Consider the following 20093-nt stretch of genomic DNA (forward strand, 5'->3'; position numbering starts at 1 on the left):
CGCGAAGCCCTGAGAACAAAGACAGCCAGAGGTTGCCACACTTCAGCAGCCAAGAAGCTCTGCTTTCATTGGGCGGATGCACCTGCCACACCCTGATAAGCCTTAAACGTACCCCAACAAGCCTTAAACATGCCCTAACAAGCCTTGCCTTATATGACGGGATACAGAATAAGGATGGAAGAGAAAAGGGGAAAAAGAACAAGAAAGACAAAAAGGAAGATTTCACTAGTGTTGGTTCCATTGTTGGTCCAGCCAGCCTAGGGGTCCAGTTCCAGAGCGGCACAGCCACCCAGGGCTTTGACTTGTGACCTTTTATAATTTCTTGCCCCTCCTCCAGGTGGGCACTTGGACTCATTAGACTAATTAGGCATCACGCACAGTTTGCGCTTCTAAAATTCTCCTTGCTTTTGGTATATGCGCAGTCTGTACCTTCAGATTCTTCTGAAAATGAGTCAGTGGGCTTAGGGATTGCTGGGGAGTTATTTCCCCCTCCCTGTTGGTGTGGCCATTGTTTGACCTTTCCTTTTCACACATGCATTGTGAAAATGGCTTCTCTATTGGGTCTTCACAGAGTCGCTCAAGATAAAGAAGTTCAGCCTCTGAAAATTGTAGTCCCACCTCCACAGAACACCATCCTCTTGCCACACCTCCCTGCCATTAACTACACAGCCCTGGGGTTTCCATAGAAACCATTTCCTTTGCCAAAGTTCTTTATTGGATGTTTGAGACATTAACTATGATTTCATTGGACTGTCACAGTAAGCAAAAGCCCCTCTGGAGTTGACTCTGACAAGGGACATGAGGGACAACAAGAAGGGCTTTGACAAGTACATCAGCAGCTAAGGATGAAGGAAAAATTCATTTCACCACTGAAAGGGGCAAGGGACCTGATGACAAAGGACATGGAAAAGACTGATGTACTGAATTCCTTCTCCTCAGTCTTTAGTGGAAATATTGACTACATCAATCCCAGGTCCCTGAGACCAGGGGAAAGTCTTGAGCGGGGAAGAGTTACCCTCAGTGGAGGACTATCAGATTAAGGAACATGTAAACAAACTGGAGGTACACAAATCCATAGGACCTGATGGGAATTACCCACAAGCACTGATTGAGCTGAATGATGTCGTGAGGCCACTCACAATTACTTTTATAAGGTCATAGTGACTAGAGGACATTCCTGAGTACTGGAAGAAAGCAAACATCACTCCCATTTTCAAGAAGGGCAAGAAGAAGAATCTGGGGAACTTCAGGCTGGTCACCCTCAATTTAATCCAAGTGGGGGCGATGAAGAAACTAATCCTGGAAACCATTTCCAAGTTTATTCAGGACAGCAAGGTGTTTGGGAGTAGTCAACATAGATTTACAAAGAAAAAATCATGCCTGATCAACCTGATAACCTTCTATGGTGAGATGACTGATTTAGTGGACAAGTGGAGAGCAGAGGATTTCATTTATCTTGACTTTGAGAAGATCTTTGACACTCTCTGCCATAAGAGCCTCATACACAAGCTGATAAAATATGAGTGAGACAACTTGACAGTGAGATAGCTGGAAAACTGCCTGAGCTTCTAGGCTCAAAGGGTTGTGATCTGGGGCGTGAAGTCCGGATGGAGGGCAGTAACTAGCTGTGTACCAAGGGGCAGATACTGTGGACAGTACTGTTTAATATCTTCATTAACGACATACAGAATGTGTCTGATGAGACAAAGTACACCCACAGCAGGCTGGCAAACAATACTAAGCTAGCAGGAGGAGTTGATACCGGATGGCTGTGCTGCCATTCAGAGGGACCTGGAGAAATGTATCAACAAGAATCTCATAAAATTCAACAAAGGGAAATGTCAAGTCCTGTCCCTGGAGAGAAATAATCTCATGCACCAGTATGTGCTTGGGACAATCAGCTGGGAAATAGCTTTGCAAAAATGCCATGAGGACACCAAGTTATCCATGAGACAGCAATGTGCCTTTGTTGCATGGAAGGCCAACGATCTCCTGGACTGCATTAGACAGAATATGACTGGCAGGTCAAGGGAGGTGATCCTTCCCCTCTGCTCAGCCCTCGTGAGACCCATCTGGAGTACTGTGTGTAGTGCTGGGCTCCCCAGTAATAAACAGACATGGACACACTGAGGCAGTGGAGCATCTTTCATATGAGGAAAGGCTGAGAGAATTGAGACTTCCTGGAGGGGAGAAGGTTTAGGAAATCCTTTCAGTGTATATAAATACCTGATGGGGGCTAGAGAGAGAGGTGTAAATAAGATGGAGCCGGATAGCAAGACGCTTCTCAGTGGTGTCCAGTGACAGGACAAGAGACAATGGGCACAAGTTGAAATACAGGAAATGTCAATTAATTATAAGGGAGATTTTATTTTTTTTTTTTTTTTTACTGTGAAGGTTGTCAAACACAAGGATAAGGTTGTCCAGAGAGCTTGTGGAGTTTCCATCTTTGGAGGCATTCAAAACTGGACAGGACACGTACCTGAGGAACCTGCTCTAGGTAACTGCTTTAAGCAGGAGTTTGGACTAGACTATCTCTACAGGTGACAGTCAGCCACAGTCATCCTCTGATTCTGTGTCTCTAGAAATGATACATTTTGACAGTGAAAATGCCAGGTGTCAGGATCAGATTCTAAAAAGAGCAATTTGTGACATTGTAAATACAGAAATGGCTGTGGTTCAGTAATGGATGCAATCAAATTATTCTCTCACCTGGATTAGCTCACAGGTGTTAAAAGTAGCTGTAAATCCTCTCCCTGGATTAAAATTAAAAGTACAATTTTGCCCATAGGTTAGATGGGAGACAATACAGAATCCAATAAATCAGAAAAGAAGATCTTCTTGCTAATATGCCATGTAGGTGGCCTGCAATATTGCCAGAGTATGTAGTTCAACCTTCTGTAGATTTGCTTTTGCCAACTGTAACTCACTGGCTGGTATTTTATATCTAATATTTACCTTGATATTTTTGCATAGGCTTAGCTAGTATTTTCCCTGCTATATCAGCACATCATAAGAAGCAATTCAGTGGTGGGAATGGCAGAAGTTTTGGTATTTGGCAATTACACAAAGAGGTTGGACTAATATATTTGCAGGAATTCTGTACTGACAGAATTAAATGTATTAAAAGTTTGCAGCAAAGGGGGAGGCAATTCTGAGTTAGGAGCCATTTCAGTGCCCTCATAGAGCTTGCCAAGGGAATGTGAACTGCAGGCATTAATCCTGGGGAAGCTAATAGGCACCTTGAAGGCTGGCCAGGTTACCCTGCATAAGTGTTGCCTTGAAAGAAGCAGAATGCTACATGAGGTATCTTTGCCTGAAGCTTCTGCTCACGGAATGTCACAGGAGGAATAAAAAGATGTTTCTACTAAATCATGGGGCAGGCACCAACTACAGAATTTTTCAGATGGACCACACACACAAAACCCAGCAACCAAATGTTTTGTTTTATCTGAAGCTTACCCTGGCACCCAAGGTGTTTCTTCCCTATTTCTTTCTCAGGAAGCAGAACTATAAAAAGATTTTTGAGTATCTGAATACTAATTCTGCCAGCTGTGAAAATGGAGAATAGGAATACTGTGCTGTATATGGCCATAGGCCTGATCTCAAACAACCCGGCATCCTTTGGCATTTTCCTTCAGAAAATAGGATCCTCAGGTTCATCTCCACTTCTATAAAAGAATCTGAGGAGACACAGGGAACTTCAATGAATGAGCATGCAAAAGGTTTTTATGCTTTCCTGATGTTTTACTCTTTATCTCCAGTCAATATAGGTTGTCCTGATAAAATTGCGAGTATCAGGAACATTTCTGAGAAATAGGGATTTTTTAGCTTACTCTGATCTGGGATGAATCCTTCATAGTAATTTTTCCTGCTAAACTTTTCAGTTGCAATATTTTGTTAGTCCTGTAACAAAAAACATAAAATGTACATGTGTGATTAGTTGATATCACACACATTTGTGCAATGTCAGTTTAGAATGTGAATAGTTTAAATTGATTCCTATAATTTAATGTGAAATATTCATGAATGTAGGCATTACCCTTCATTGTCAGTTTTGGTGACATGGGTATTTGTCATGTTGTTCCTTTCCTTCTTTACTCTGACTCTGTTATTCCTTCAATACAATTGTTCATTTTCTTCCTAACATTAAATCACATTTAGATTTACTGACCTTTTTTTAAATTAACACCTGGATGGAAGATAAACTAACTTCTGTTGATCAGATGGGAACAGCAGAATGTGAATTAGCTTTATTAGCTTTACAGCTAACTTTGGGTGACACCATTTAGCATAACGTATAGTGGTAAACAAAATGTCATTGATGTCTTAATTGTCTATACCATCCCTGGTTTCATAAGATTATTATATCTTCCTTTATGTTCTGCCTCATTTATACATAGAACTAATAATCTACCACATGTTTTTGTAGATACAGTATCTGCTGGCAATATAAGTGGGGAAAATTGTAGCAGACAGCAATATTTAATCAAAAGTAAGATTCAGCTATTGTAATTATAACTGAGGATTCATAGAGTTAAAATACAGCCCTGGGAAACAGCATTATTTTTTTGCCAATTTGCATGGAAAAGAAATTCTGGAGGACCTCGTCTGTGTCACATTCCCTATTGGTAAGAGATAAATGCACAAGTTTGAATACTAACACCTCTTATTGTTAAATTTAAAGTCAGAGGTTTATAATTCTTCTCTCTCCCCTTCAATTCATTGATGTATCCAGTGGGAAACAATAATTCTAAGAGTTTATAACTTGAGTCTGCAAACCTTTTCTAGTGCTGCTGTAAATCTTATGTGTCCTGATTTCCATTTTCATTGAAATCTAATGTGCAAGAATAATTACTGTTTGTCTGTCATAAAAGACATGGATAATTTTGTGGTATATAAGTACTGCTGGTACTATATGTACATCTGGATTCAGATAGGTTCCTAGGATCAGAGAGGTGGTGCAATTTTGAATGCCTCTCCTACTGAGTTTTCTTTAATACTTTTTTTTTTTTCAGATTGTTGGTCTTTATTTTCTCTTTTGTTTCATTATTTAACTGTAACAGCCTCTATCTTTGCACTGGAACAGGTTCTCCAATTAATATTGCATTTAAAAATCAGTCATCTTGTTGCTGCAGAAATAATGCAATTGTACATAGATGAACATACAGTAAGTGCAAAAAGATAATTTTTTTCTTGTATCATTCTGATTTTTTAATTTTGTCTAAGACAAATAAATAATTTATATACACACATGCACACACACAGCAACAGCACTCAGTAGCAAAAACTGAGGAAGTGATAGCTCATAAAGACACACACAGATGCAAGACAGATATAAAGCATAGACAAAAGGATATATACTTACTTTAGTCCCCAAAATAATGAAAGTGCCACAGGATTAGCATTTTAAAGATATGAGGGGAAAGGAAGTAGCAAAAATCTGACAGAGATAGTCTATCAAGTTGCTGATGTTTTAAACCCATGCATCTGTACTGTTTATGCCTCCCTCACAGTCGGCATCTGTTCTACCTGTTAGCTTCCAGCTCAACAACCTTCAGGCTATCCTGAGGGTGAGTTCTTTCAAAATACTGTAAGATTTTTCTGCATCTTACCCACTTATCTTTTCTAGCACAGACTTCAAATCTTGAAAAAAATTGCAAAATTGGTTTTGTATCCTATAACTACAACAAGGTAGAATATTATTTTTTTCAAAAATATTATATTCCACAAAAAATTCAGCACTATTTATCCACCAGTGAGTGTTTTCTGCAAAACTTATTTTTGACAATGGAGAGTATTTCAGTAGTATGTTTTCCAGATGTTTCTGTCCAGTATCTATCAATAATTATTTTATTTTCTAGGTAACACATGCTGCAATCATTTTATCCCCTCCTCACATGCACCAGGAAGCAATAACCTAACAGTCAGCATCAGCTGTTCCATTTTATAGTTTTTTAATCATCAGTGTTTGTTAATTCTTGACAAATTAGTCTCCAGACTTTCACTTAACCATCATTTCTTGTACCCGGAAGAATGAACTCAGGTGTTTTCCTGCACTCCTGATCTCCAATTTGCCCACCTCTAGGGAACTTTGGAGGAAGGCTGCATCCTTGTGATATTTACAGGATCTAAGGGGAAGGTAGGTCAAGGTTCTCAGAATCCTTGTTTTAGGCTCTGTGCAGGATCAGGAGTGCAACAGGTCATGTTTGGTTCATAATTGTGCTAGAAGTACAACATCTAAATAAACCTACAGAGAATTTCTCAATTCTGCTGGTCTCCAAAACTAAAGGATACACAGACTTTTTGCAGTTCTACATGTTGAACATTGATGTTTTTCCATAGCTTCATTTTTAAAAATTTATATGGTACCCAAATTTGAGTTGTTTCTCTCTTTCTGCAAAATTTTTGTGACATCTCATTTTGACAGGAACATTTTGGTTACTATTGTCCATTTTGCTAGTAAGAAGCCAATAAGCAAGACCAGACATCACAGAACATTTTCAATTAGCTAATTAGCTAACCTCCCTTCACAACCAGTTTTAGCCAAATATTTGTAGGAAAACCTAAATATAAATACCAAATATGAGAGAGAAGAAAGTACCTGCTGTTCTGCAGACATTCAAAAAGGCCAATATAAGGATTAATTAAATAGCCTGGATAATAATAACAGCAAGTTGTGAGAGAGTTTCTACAGTCTCAAGAGACAAAATTTCCAGCACCACAAGTTAGGAGCAATGATGAAATTCAGGCAGAGGCTAAAATACGCTTGCAGCTAAAGGAAAGATTGGCTTGCCGGTATTTCTTTGCCATTATAAGCATGATGAGACTGAGTATATATTCAAACTACAACAAGCCAAAAAGCCATAAAGATTAAAAGTGATTGGGTAGGAAGGACATATTAAATAAAAATTAAATGAAATATCCATTAGTTATTTGCACTTAATTCTCTCCAGTGAGTATATTAAACAGTTTTCCTGTTTTTTTAAGAGCATACAAATTTGAAAAAAAGTCTTAAAGTAAAAACTCCAAAGTCTGTTCTCTATGTTTATAGTAGAAACTGAGAGAAATTAAACTTAACACATATTGAGAAAGAGTCAGTCGAGACATTGTGTTAAACTTTCTAAAATTAAGGATAATGGTCTGGATATCTCACGCTAGCATGTGGTGGCTGAGAAGGCTGTGGGATCTCCCTTGGTATAAAACTTTAAGAACAGTTCCTCACAAGCTGCCTCTGTCTTAAAATAAAGGAACAGACTAGCGATACTCTGAAGTATTTCCAGCCAAAGTTTTCCTGTGACATACACTATACTTCACCATACAACTCTCAGAAAATGTACATTAGTCACTGCTAAAATGCAAAGAAACTCATGTCACCTTCAGTTTCAGGTAAAGTTCTTAGGTATAATGAGTAAAGAGATAAGAGAAAGTTGGAAATTTAGGCAGATAGGTAAAGAGATAATAAACCAAAGGAAGACAAACAAATCATATTTACATTTGAGTAAGTTATCCTAATAAGCACCTGTAAATCATATATATGTATGTGCATAAAATAATTTTTAAAGATAGGTTAAGTAATTTAAACTGTCTTTAAAAAAAGAAGAATTACCTCTTCTTAAAATGCAACCTAAGCCAAGTAAGTTACATAAAATTATATTCTCCTTTTTATTTTGGAAGTCTAGTACCAAGTCTAGTACCAAAGCCTTATAATTCCTAAATTTTATTTATGTATATCGCTGTATTGTTGGAGCTGGGGTTTGGGGGTTTGTTTCTATTTAAGGTTTTCCCCAGCATAAACATCTCTATATTATCAAACATAGCATAGTAACCTAAAATGGGGACATTTATGCTACCATCAATCACTTTATTCTTTATCTCAAAACTTGTGGATGTGTTGTTCAGGTTAAAAAAGGGTGTCTCTGGAAGTTGAGAAAGGGCTAATTACTAAATACTTCTGAGGGATAAAAAACTTTATCTTCATTTTCTGACATCATCAGAGATTATAGAATGAGTAACATGAAAAAAGAAACTATTAGATCATTTGTCCATCTTGTACTGGGGTCAGGGATTGAACATGTAATGGGTATCTTGGCAGACTACATTTGAATAAACCACGGTCTAGGTTTTCTTTTGTTGTCCTTGAGAATTCAGTTGAAAGGCTACTGGTGCTCATTGTCAAGAATTTACTTCTATTCCTTAAATATCTTCCCGTTTAAAAAATAGTCTTAGTCATGTCTTGTTATATTCCCTTTTGTATAATATTTTGCTAAATATTTTCTCTCCTTTGCTACTTTTTTATGCACACGAGGTATGTATAGACTGTTATCATCTGCTATTGCACTATTGCTGGAAGAGTGAGCTGCGAACGAGGGCAGCGGTGACTCAGAGTGGGCGGAGACTGGAATGACGATGCCCAACACCCCTCATGCACAAGAGCATCCTCCAGGGAGCGCGAGCGACCAGGACAGGTGAACAGGCCGTGGCGTGTCAGTTTGCACGTGGCGCGGCAGTTTGCACGGCAGTTTGCACAGGCAGGGCGTGTAGGTAAGGTGTGTGGACAGGGCAGTCCCTCTCCTGGCTCAAGAGCTTATTTTAGCTAGTAGTCATCTCATTGTCCTCCACGAGTAGACTGAACCATGGTCTCCTCTCGGGTCAAAACCAGCACCAGAAAGAACATGGTGACCCAGATGGAGCTGCCACGCAAACATGCAGTGGTCCAGGTCCCAGCCTGCAGGGAGTGCCTGAGCCTGTCAGTCCTGCTGGAGGGCACCAGTGATAACAACTGTGTGCGCTGTGATCAGCTGGATGACCTGCTCAGCCTGGTGGCGGAACTCAAAGAAGAGGTTAAAAGATTAAGAAGTATTAGGGAGTGTGAAAGGGAAATTGATTGGTGGAGTAGCACCTCTGAAGAAAAAGGAGTAAATGGAAGCTCCAAAAGAGACAGGCAATCCCTCACCATCTTGCTACCAAGCAGAAGGAGGGGACCTAAGAGATGGGGGAGACTGGAAACAGGTCCCTGCTCAGGGAGGCAGGAAAATACCCTCCCGACCTCCCTCACCTTCCATGGTGCCCCTTCACAACAGATATGGGGCCCTGGAACTTGTGAATAAAGCAGAGAAGGATGAAGAAAATGAGTCAATCAAGGAGGAAGATGAAGGTCCACCAAGGCCGGGTTGCTCTAGACCAAGTATTAAAATCAGTTCTAAAAAGCACCCCAGAAGAGTCATTGTAGTGGGTGGCTCCATTCTGAGGGGTGTCAAAGGCCCAATGCGCAGACCGGACCTGCTTCATAGGGAAGTCTGCTGTCTTCCTGGGGCCTGGGTAAAGGACCTCGCGGTAAAACTCCCCAAACTAGTGAAACCTAAGGACTACTACCCTCTCTTAGTTTTTCAGGTAGGTAGTGACGATATTACCAGGAGAAGTCCTAAATCAATGAAGAGAGATTTCAGGGCCTTGGGGAAACTGGTTAAGGGGTCGAGGGCACAAATAGTGTTCTCCTCCATCCCTTCAGTTGCAGGGATGGACGAGGAAGATTACAGGAGAAGTCAACAGATGAAATTGTGGCTCTGAGACTGGTGTTACTGGCAGGGTTTTGGATTTTTCAATCACAGGTTAGTATACAGGACGCCAGACCTTTTGGCATCAGATGGGATGCATCTGTCCCAGAGAGGGAAAAGGATCTTGGGGCAGGAGTTAGCTGAGCTCATTGAGAGAGCTTTAAACTAGATTTGAAGGGGGAAGGGGACAAAACTGGAACTCCCAGACATAAGACCCAGGGTAGTTACCAGAGTTTGTGGGCTGGAGTGCCAGCGATGACCCTCACCCTGCCATCTCAGTGGAGGCAAGGGATGGAGACATGCAGCACAACAAAGATGCAAGGGATATGGATGGATCAGTAACCATGGTAACACCTGTGAAAGGTTAGGTTGGAATTAGGACCTCTAAATGCAGAAAGGTGCTGGGGACATCAGCCCATCTGAAGTGCCTCTATAGCAATGCACACAGCATGGGTAACAAACAGGAGAAGCTTGAAGCCATGATGAAACAGGAAAATTATGATGTAGTGGCTCTTACAGAGACATGGTGGGATGTCTGCCATGACTGGAGTGCGACAGTTGATGGCTACAAGCTCTTTAGGAGGGATAGACAGGGAAGGAGAGGCGGTGGGGTGGTGCTGTATGTTAGGGACCGCTATGATTGCTTTGAGCACAAGTATAGTGAAGACAGGGTGGAGTATCTCTGCGTTAGAATCAGGGGGAAGGCCAACAGGGTAGAGGTGGTAGTGGGACTCTATTATAGGCCACCCACCCAGGACAGAGAGGTGGATGAAATATTCTATAGGTACTTAGGAGAAATCTTACAATCACTTGCCCTTGTTCTTGTGGGAGACTTTAACTTCCCAGACATCTGCTGGAAATACAACACAGCAGAGAGGGACCAGGCCTGGTGATTCCTGGAACACGTGGAAGAAGACTTCCTGACACAGCTGGTAAGTGAACTGAACAGAGAAGGTGCCCTGCTGGACCTCCTCTTTGTGAACAGAGAAGGACTGGTGGATGTTGTGGTGGTTGGAGGCTGACTAGGGCACAGTGATCATGAAATAATAGAGTTCTCTAGTCTTAGAGAAGCCAGGAGACGGGGCAGCAGAACTGACATCCTGGACTTCCAAAGGGCTGACTTTGATTGTTGAGGCAACTGCTTGACAGAATCCCTTGGGGGACTGTCATGAAGGGTATAGGAGTCCAGGAAGGCTGGGCACTCTTTAAGAAGGAAGACTTAATGCACAGGAACAGGCTGTCCCCAGGTGCTCTAAGTGAAGCTGGTGGCAGAGACCACCCTGGCTGAACAGGGAGCTTTGGCTGCAACTCAGGGAGAAAAGGAGAGTTTACAGCCTTTGGAAGAAGGGGCTAGCCACTCACAGTGATTACAGAGATGCTGTGAGGCTATGCATGGCGGAAATCAGGAGGTCTAAAGCCCAGCTAGAAATTAATCTGGCTTCAGCAGTCAAGGACAACAAGAAATGTTTCTATAAGTACATCAACAGCAAAAGAAAGACCAGGGAGAGCTTCCATCCCCTGCTAGACACAGGAGGAAGCATGGCAACAAGTGATGAGGAAAAGGCTGAGGTCCTTAATGCTTTCTTTGCCACAGTCTTTAATAACAAGACTAGTTGTGCTGAGGGAATCCAGCCTCCTCAGCTAGAAGACAGAGACTGGGAGAATGACCCCCTAACAATTCAGGAGGAGATAGTCAGTGACATACTGCATCGCACAGACATACACACACAAGTCTATGAGACCTGATGGGATACACCCGAGGGTGCTGAAGGAGCTGGCTGAGGTGCTCACCAAGCCACTTTCCATCATTTACCAGCAGTCCTGACTGACTGGGGGGTCCCAACAGGTTGGAAATCGGCCAGTGTGACACCCATCTATAAGAAGGGTTGGAAGGATGATCCGGGAAATTACAGGCCTCTCAGCTTGACGTTGGTGCCCAGGAAGATGATGGAGCAGCTCATCCTGAGTACCGTCACACAAGACATGCAGGACAGCCAGATGATCAGGCCCAGTCAGCATAGGTTTATGAAAGGCAGGTCCTGCTTGACAAACCTGATCTCCTTCTACGACAGGGTGACCTCCTTACTGGATGAGGGAAAGGCTGTGGATGTTTTCTACCTTGACTTTAGTAAGGCCTTTGACACCATTTCCCACAGCATTCTCCTGGCAAAACTGGTGCTCGTGACTTGGATGGGCACATGCTTTGCTGGGTAAAAAACTGGCTGGATGGCCGGGCCCAAAGAGTTGTGGTGAATGGAGTTAAATCCAGGCCGGTCATGAGTGGTGTCCCCCAGGGCTCGGTTTTGGGGCCACTCCTATTTAACACCTTATTGATGATCTACACAAGGGGATCAAGTGCACCCTCAGTAAGTTTGCAGATGACACCAAGTTGAGTGGGAGTGTTGATTGACTCAAGGGTAGGGAGGCTCTGCAGAGAGACCTGGACAGGCTGGAGCGATGGGCTAAGGCCAACTGGAGGAGTTTCAATAAGGCCAAATGCCGGGTGCTGCACTTTGGCCACAACAACTCCCAGTAGCGCTACAGGCTTGGGGAGGAGTGGCTGGAGAGCTGCCAGTCAGAGAGGGACCTGGGGGTGTTGATTGACAGCCAGCTGAACATGAGCCAGCAGTGTGCCCAGGTGGCCAAGAAGGCCAATGGCATCCTGGCTTGTATCAGTAATAGCGTGGCCAGCAGGGACAGGGAAGTGATCTTACCCCTGTACTCGGCACTGGTGAGGCCACACCTCGATTCCTGTGTTCCGTTTTGGGCCCCTCACTACAAAAAGGACATTGAATTACTCGAGCATGCCCAAAGAAGGGCAACGAAGCTGGTGAAGGGTCTGGAGGACAGGTCTTATGAGGAGCGGCTGAGGGAACTTGGGGGGTTTAGTCTGGAGAAGAGGAGGCTGAGGGGAGATCTCATCGCCCTCTACAACTACCTGAAAGGAGGTTGCAGAGAACTGGGGATGAGTCTCTTTAACCAAGTAACAAGCGATAGGACAAGAGGGAATGGCCTCAAGTTGCGCCAAGGAAGGTTTAGACTAGATATTAGGAAGCATTTCTGTAAAGAACGGGTTGTTAGGCGTTGGAATGGGCTGCCCAGGGAGGTGGTGGAGTCCCCATCCCTGAAGGTGTTTAAGAGTAGGGTCAACACAGCACTTAGGGATATGGTGTAGTTGGGAATGGTCAGTGTTAGTTTAATGTTTGGACTAGATGATCTTCAATGTCTTTTCCAACCTAGATGATTCTGTGATTCTGTGATTCTGTAGCTCAATGTGGTCACAATTAAAATTATGTGGTAACAAAAAATGTGACAAATTACCTGAAAGTTGTAAACTTCAATATTTTGATGGTAGCTGTTTAAACTTTTAGGCTTTTCTGGTCACTCCCTTTTTCTTCACAATGGCTTTGGTTGCTTTTCTCTGAACTTACTCCAATATGTCCATCTTTCTGATAAATCATTTCCAGAACATAACACAATATTCTATCTGGGGCTGTACTTCTGCCATATTGTTAGTTATTAATGTGATGAACACTGATATTTATTGATATGGTAGAATGATGTGATACTATGAAATAGATTCCTTTCTAACTGAGTCAACATTTAATGTTAGGTTTCTGGCATTCACTCCATATTTTGTAAGGCATAACCTGAAAAAGAAGATAAAAATATGGGTTTATTTAAAATGAATAGAAGAATAATGTAATCTTTGAAAATATGCAGAGATTTCAACAGTTAAATTTATTCTGTGTCAGGATAAGCAGGGTGTTAAAAGCCAGAGAAAAGAGCCCTGTATTAGGGCCTTCTGCATTGGATAATGGCCCATAATGTGAGATCTGAATTCCTAATTTGCTTGGGTTAGACTCAAGTCAGGTTCCTCACATCCCCAAAACACCTCTACTTATCAAACTGTGCAAGATGCAGGCTCTATTATTCTGACCTTGTCTGAGTGTCTCAGTCACACAAATTGTGACTAGAATTTTTTCTTTGATCTACTTAATGAGAATAAATTTTTCAAATCACTGTCAACTAAATATCTCAGTCAGTTCTTATTAAAACATATCTAGTTAATCTTTACCATCTATGATACGAATTTCGATGTTTATCTGTAGCTAATTATTTGCTTTTAGCCTCATGGATCAGATTTACAGAAAATTAAGCATGAAATTCAATGGAGCCAACTCACTCCTGCGCAGTAGAAGAAGATGCAAAAATCACAGAGTTCTAATTCCTCACCTTCTCTCTAAAGAGCAGAGTGAGCACTGGCTGTTCTAAGTCTAGAGGGTCCTCTGGGACAGTTCTCTCACATGTACTGGGTATCGAATTCTTTAGTCCCCATCCCAGCCTCACCTCTATGTTTGTAGGTCCCAATCCACTGTGTGGTTGTTGGTTTAAAAGAACATCACTGCTTTACATAACATCTCTACAAAACATCGCAAAGATATTGGCTTGATTTTGTATCACTTATTTAATGGTGTAAAACTCTAGCCAGATATGCTCTAGTGTATGTGGGGTTGCTTTGGACCTGCTCAGTCACTATCTTACAGTGTAAACAGAGTCTAAAAAGGGTTAATACAATGAATCTTTTTTAAAAACAAAACAAACAAACAACTCACCAGGGACTGAAAGTCAGAGAACTGGTATCAAAGTTTTCTAGTGATGTTCATGAAGGACTGTTGGCTTCTAAGAATCACTGTGTATCCTACACTGGTAAGAGGTCCCATATGGCTTTTTTTTCTTTATAAAGGATACAAACTTTTTGGTAATAACATCGAGGCCTGATTTTTGTCATAATAAAGGTAGGTATCTTGCTGAGATATATAAATTTAGAAGTGTATTTAGTTGCTCTAAACTTTTTTCTAGTATCCATGGAAAGAGATGAGAAATCTTCAAGATTGATTTCATACACCACTATCTCTGGTTAACTGGATGTTTCTGATTTTCCACGTGAAAAGTAGGAGACAATGCACTATGACTTAGCACTGAGTATCATAATTGTGAAAAATCATTGAAGGAAATCAGTGGGGGTTGATCTTTAATTTTACATCCAACATAATAACTTTATCGAAGAATCAAGTTTTAAGAATCAGAATAGCTACACATACTTTAGGATATTTTTGAATTACTGTGCCTTCATTTACCATCTAAAAAAAAAAAAAAAAAAAAAAAAGAAAGTACCAAATAGCTCCTACATAACTGAGCAGTATTAGGAAAAGCTAAGAATAAACCAGTGAAAGCCTATTAAACAATTTACTGGTCAGAGAATTTAAAATATAATTTCTTAACCAAAAAACTTAATGTATACATCAAAGCTGTATATATGCATGTATTGTAGTTTCTCAGGAGATGTATCTTGTTACATGTTCTAATCGTTTATTTGATTTAAACAAGATTTTTAACCTAACAGCAACTATTCTGATCAGCAAAGAGATCTTAAATTAACATTTAAACTTCTTTTATTCTGAGATAAATTAAAACTATTAGGTGAAGAGACATTTATAAATGAAATAATCTTGGAACTCTTCCCAGTAACATGACAGCAGGCATAACCAAGGTTTTAAATTTAATTTAGTAACCAGCTGAGAAATCTGAGCAGACTATTTATTTCTCTTAGATTTTTACCAGCCCTCAAGAAACAAATAAATTTAAATATACTCATTCCTTAATTTAAAGAGAAAAATATGTCAGTTAAAGGAAAACAGGAAAGGATTTGGAGGTCTTATATAGCAAAAACTGTGAGCAAAGCTGAAAAGATGGATCTTTGAAAACTGCTTTAACAAACCCATTATTATGGTAGGTTAAAACTCTTTGCTTCTTACAAATTGGGATGTGAATAATAAATCCTGGTGTTGGATACCATACTCAATTCTCTGCTGCTTAAAGGTACAAATCTTTTACCGCCCTGATTAAGGCAGGTGGAAAGTAAGGACTGCACAATGGACTGAATTAAGGTTATAACAATCTCTATTCCAGCCACTTCTGGATATGCAGTGTAAGATTTTGGCATTTTCCACCTTTTACATGATTGATTTTACAATCTTAATGATGTTCCTTTGATGCTTATCTTCAATGAGACGGAAAATCTGCTCAAAATTAATTTAGAGCACATCTCAGAGATCTTGGCAGATGGAGAGACCTTACCATCAGCCTCTAGGACAAAATTAATGTTATCAAAATGAACATGCCTTCTATAACTCTGCATGTCCTAAGAGGTCTCCTGGTTATCATTCATCTATATGACTGTGGGGAAATTAACTTGATTTTTAAGTATTTCTCTTGCAGTCAGATGAAAGGAAAAAAAAATAATTTGTTGCAATTTGCAACCTTCGTCTATCTGGAAACTTTTGTGTGCCCATCTTGCAGCTCTTTCAGATCACCATTTTTTTGCTGGAAAACCAGACTTCGTAACACAGCACTGTTGAGCTTTCGCTGCAAGAATGAGATTTTGCCCTTTGTTCACAGACTGGTTGGGGTCAGCCTACTGGAGCTCACACTGCAGGATGCCTCCTGCAGCACTGGTTACCAGACAGTATACACCACTTTGGCATACACTTATATATAATATATTCTTGGAAGTTAATTCTAAACATTGGGGTGAGTGTACTGGAAAATCACAGAAATACTATGTGAGAGTGGATGGATAAGATAGATTGTGTCATTCAATTAATTTCAGAGGTTCCACTTCAGCCATCAGTGTATATAGGCTATATAGATGATAGATATAACTATCACCTAACCCATAAAATCTGAAGAACAAACATATCCTTAAGGACCTGCTTTTTTTTAATTTTGTTTTGTTCTGTTTTGTTTTCATTCAAGACAGAGAATACCAATAAATGATATTTCTTTTGATGTGAAAAGAATGTATCAAGTCCAAGCAGATAACTGCATGCAGTCTGTAACAAATACTGGCCCAGAAGACTTTTACCATTTTCAATCATTGGTGCCAGTCCTGAGACTAAGATTTGTGTACATCTTTGAACCCCAGTCTGTGAGGAAATGTCTTGAAAGACATTAAAAACTTTATTATTGATTACGACTAAGACTGGCTCAAGCACTTGTCCACACATGCTGTGCCAAAGCAGACATGTTGGAGCTGTGAACTACCAAGATGTTTTGGAACTGTCGCAGACTTTAACTGTCTTGGCTAAAATACGGTAAAAGATAAATCTGATAATGGTAAGTAGATGAATATGATAATTTTCTCCATAACTATGTTTTGGGATATGTCCCAGAATCTTGGAAGGTCTCTAAGTTGTGGAAAGGCAGATTCTCTAAAGCAGTTCTTGTAGCCAAACAACATATATTCCTTCAGATGGAAAATAGATTCTCTCCAGGGACAGAAACTTGGCACTTTAACTTGGGGGAACTAGAAGCTAAAAAATTAGTGTAGTTTCAAAGAATAGGGACCTTGAGACAAATCTGGAAAGCTTTCATCCAACTTTTTACAACCTTTGATTATTCCTTAGAAATTTAATACTGACAGGTCTCTTTCCACTGTCTCAATCTCTCCAGTGTTTCCCCCACCCCTGTAGACATCCTGTCTCCTTGCCCAACAAATCCTCCAGCCCTCTACTTTTTGTTTGGCTAGCCCGTTGCTTCCTTTTCAGTTCATTGGTCTGCTTTACTGCTGCTACAGAATTTAATCACCCTCTTAGTTGCATATAAGTGCTTCCTAGTCCCAGCTTTTCATTGCAAATATTTTGTAGAGTGTGTGTATGCGTTTCTTGCTTGTATTGAGTGTCAGGGCAGATCCAAGAAGGCTGTTTGCAGGCAGAAACTTTTGGATAGTTTACTGATGGGTGCTAACCAGCTTCTGCCGAGTCTTAAGAGCCTATAATTCAATACAATTTCTACTTCCTCTACTGTGGAGAACAAGAAATGTCTGCTCTCACCAGCTGTTGCACGCATTAAATGATACCTCAAACTGCGTTTTGTGTGCTTCACTTAAAATTTATATGAGTTTTAATTGTGATAGTAAATTTATATTATACCTACATTTATGAAAGTGTACCAGGTCTGGCTGAGCCAGAATTGGTTTTCCCCTGTAGCAGCCCTCATGGCACTGTGTTTTATGTTGGGAGCTGGCAGGGTGTTGATAGCACACTGGTGTTGTGGCTACTGCTGAGTACTGCTCAGGAGACAATTTGTAATATATGGAGCACCCTGATTTTTCAAGTAACTTAGTCAACAACTTCGGGGTGGGAAAGTTTTGTCTGTAGCACTAGGACAACTCCAGTAGTATTGTCAAGTTGGCATTGGATCCAGCCTGAGCTAGCAGTAGCACAGCTGTTTTGCAGAGAGGCAAGTATTGATCTGGCTTCATGATAGTCTATGACCATTCCAGCAGCCTGTGGCTCCACGGCCTGCCAGGGAGAAAGAAGCAAAACCTGCACTGACACAGGAAAATCAAATGCCTGGATTATAATTTTAATTGATCTGGGTTGCATGTGATGATGGGCCTTTCAGTGATGGGGCTCAAAGTCCTGAATCTGAAAAAATGAACAAATGTTGTCCAAATTATGATACAGTGATTTGAGTTTCTTAGTAATTTTCTTTTTTTTTTTTTATGTTTTCACTTACTTCCAAATAAAATATGTTTCATGTTTTCAAAGGAACAAGGACTAGCAAAAGGAAAAGAAAAAATATGCAAAGGTGATTGGATGGGCATGTTTTACTTTCTCAGAGTTTGTGATAGAAATATGGCTATATAAGAATTATTGAATCATTACAGCAGCTAATTTAGAAAAACATTTAAAATACTATTCCATTCGTATTACCACAAATGATGATATAAAGGTGATGCTATACAGTAATGCTATAAGTGTAGCACTGGTATAAATTTGCATTTAACTGTACTGATGTATACTTAAGAAATTGCTAATGAGCCTTATGTTACACCAAAGTTGTTTAGATCCGTATTTTACTCCTCTCCCTAAAGTACTCCTTTTCTGAAGAACCATAGTAGCCTCATGGGTGGCTTCGCTGATGTAAGCTAATGATCACAGAAGAGGTCAACACTGGAACCTTTTTGACACATCTGAAAATTAACCCTATAAAAACACTTCCAAAATACTGACATGATTGGCTGTTTATGTGACCCCACGAGTGCTGGATAAAATGGCAAGAACTGGGAATATGATACTAGGGAAGGTGGAGAAGGGGCCCGAGGAAGACAGACATTTACTTTGACGACAAATAGATTTAGTTTGGCTTTTATTTCTTGTGAAGCCACAAACTTAAATGCACATTGAAGGTTCATTACACTGAAATGTTGAAGAAGCATCAGATCTATTTTATCATGGAGACTCCTCTTTCAAACAAGTGATGACTTCTAAGTCTTTAAAACATTTTATGTGTAATGGTTGAATAGTCATGGGCTGATTTGGGGGTTTTATTTCTTAAGAGAGCTGGTAATAGAGGAAATAGCAAAATCTGTTGCAGTAGTTCTGAAATGGAACACTTGTGAGTGTGAAATAATTCAAATGATATGCTGCTGAGTAATGGCATGCACAAATGCATTGCCTTTGATGCCTCCTCTAATTTTAAATTAACATTGAGGTGTCAATACTTTTGAATCTGCAAACCTGCTCAGTCCTGCTTTGTTCATTTTTATTCCTTTTGTACTAGTATCAAACAGGGGAATTAAGAGTTGGAATTATATTTAAAATTAAGTTTAGAAAGAAAGAGGAAAAAACCCAAGAAACACCCTAAGACCTTGGCTCTAGCAAGAGTTATGCATCAGTAAGAGCAGACCTGTAGTATGCCAGTATGTTGCTTTACAAAGTTCACATAAGGAATTTATTACAAACGTTCTTTAAAGTTGATCTGTATACCTGACCTGTTACACTCAATGGGACCTGTAAATGCAAACACAAATTAAAAAAAAAAAAAAAAAAAGGCAAACCCCCTCAACAGTCTTCTATTTTATGAATCATGCTGTTTCATACATTGAATGTCTTCTTCCTTCAGAATCTAGCTTTGGCATATTTCATAAAAGACATGTGAATCCATAAACTTCACTTCCAATGTATAAGATACATAGTTTCTGCCCATACTTCTATATCATTGCAAATTAAACCAGCATCTGAAATAAATCTATGGACTAAGTCTATTGCATAAACTAGTACATAGAACACGTGGTCTGTTATGAAAATATAATTTGGAATTCAAATAGCATGCATTTAACAAATGCACAGCTAATCCCAAAGCTTGAAATTTCCTATCATATTTTTCTTGGATTCATATTCATACTCTTTAATGTATCAAATATAGTCTCACAGACAGCAGTTTATCTGTAATTCCTAGCTTCAGGGTGTGACACTCTTAAATAGTTTTGTAGAAAAACTTCTGTTCAAATTTGATAACATTAAACATAGGTTTTTACAAATTTCTATCCAGTCATGTCTGATTGCATTTCACTGCATTCCCAATATGAGAGCAATGAAGTGCTGTTAGCCAGCAACTATAATATTAGTCTGTATATAAGGTTGAGTAATGCATTTTTACTTAGTATTTTTCAAGTTATTTGATTACTCT

The sequence above is a fragment of the Strix uralensis genome, chromosome 1, assembly GCF_047716275.1.
Source record: "Strix uralensis isolate ZFMK-TIS-50842 chromosome 1, bStrUra1, whole genome shotgun sequence".
Classification (NCBI taxonomy): Eukaryota; Metazoa; Chordata; class Aves; order Strigiformes; family Strigidae; genus Strix; species Strix uralensis.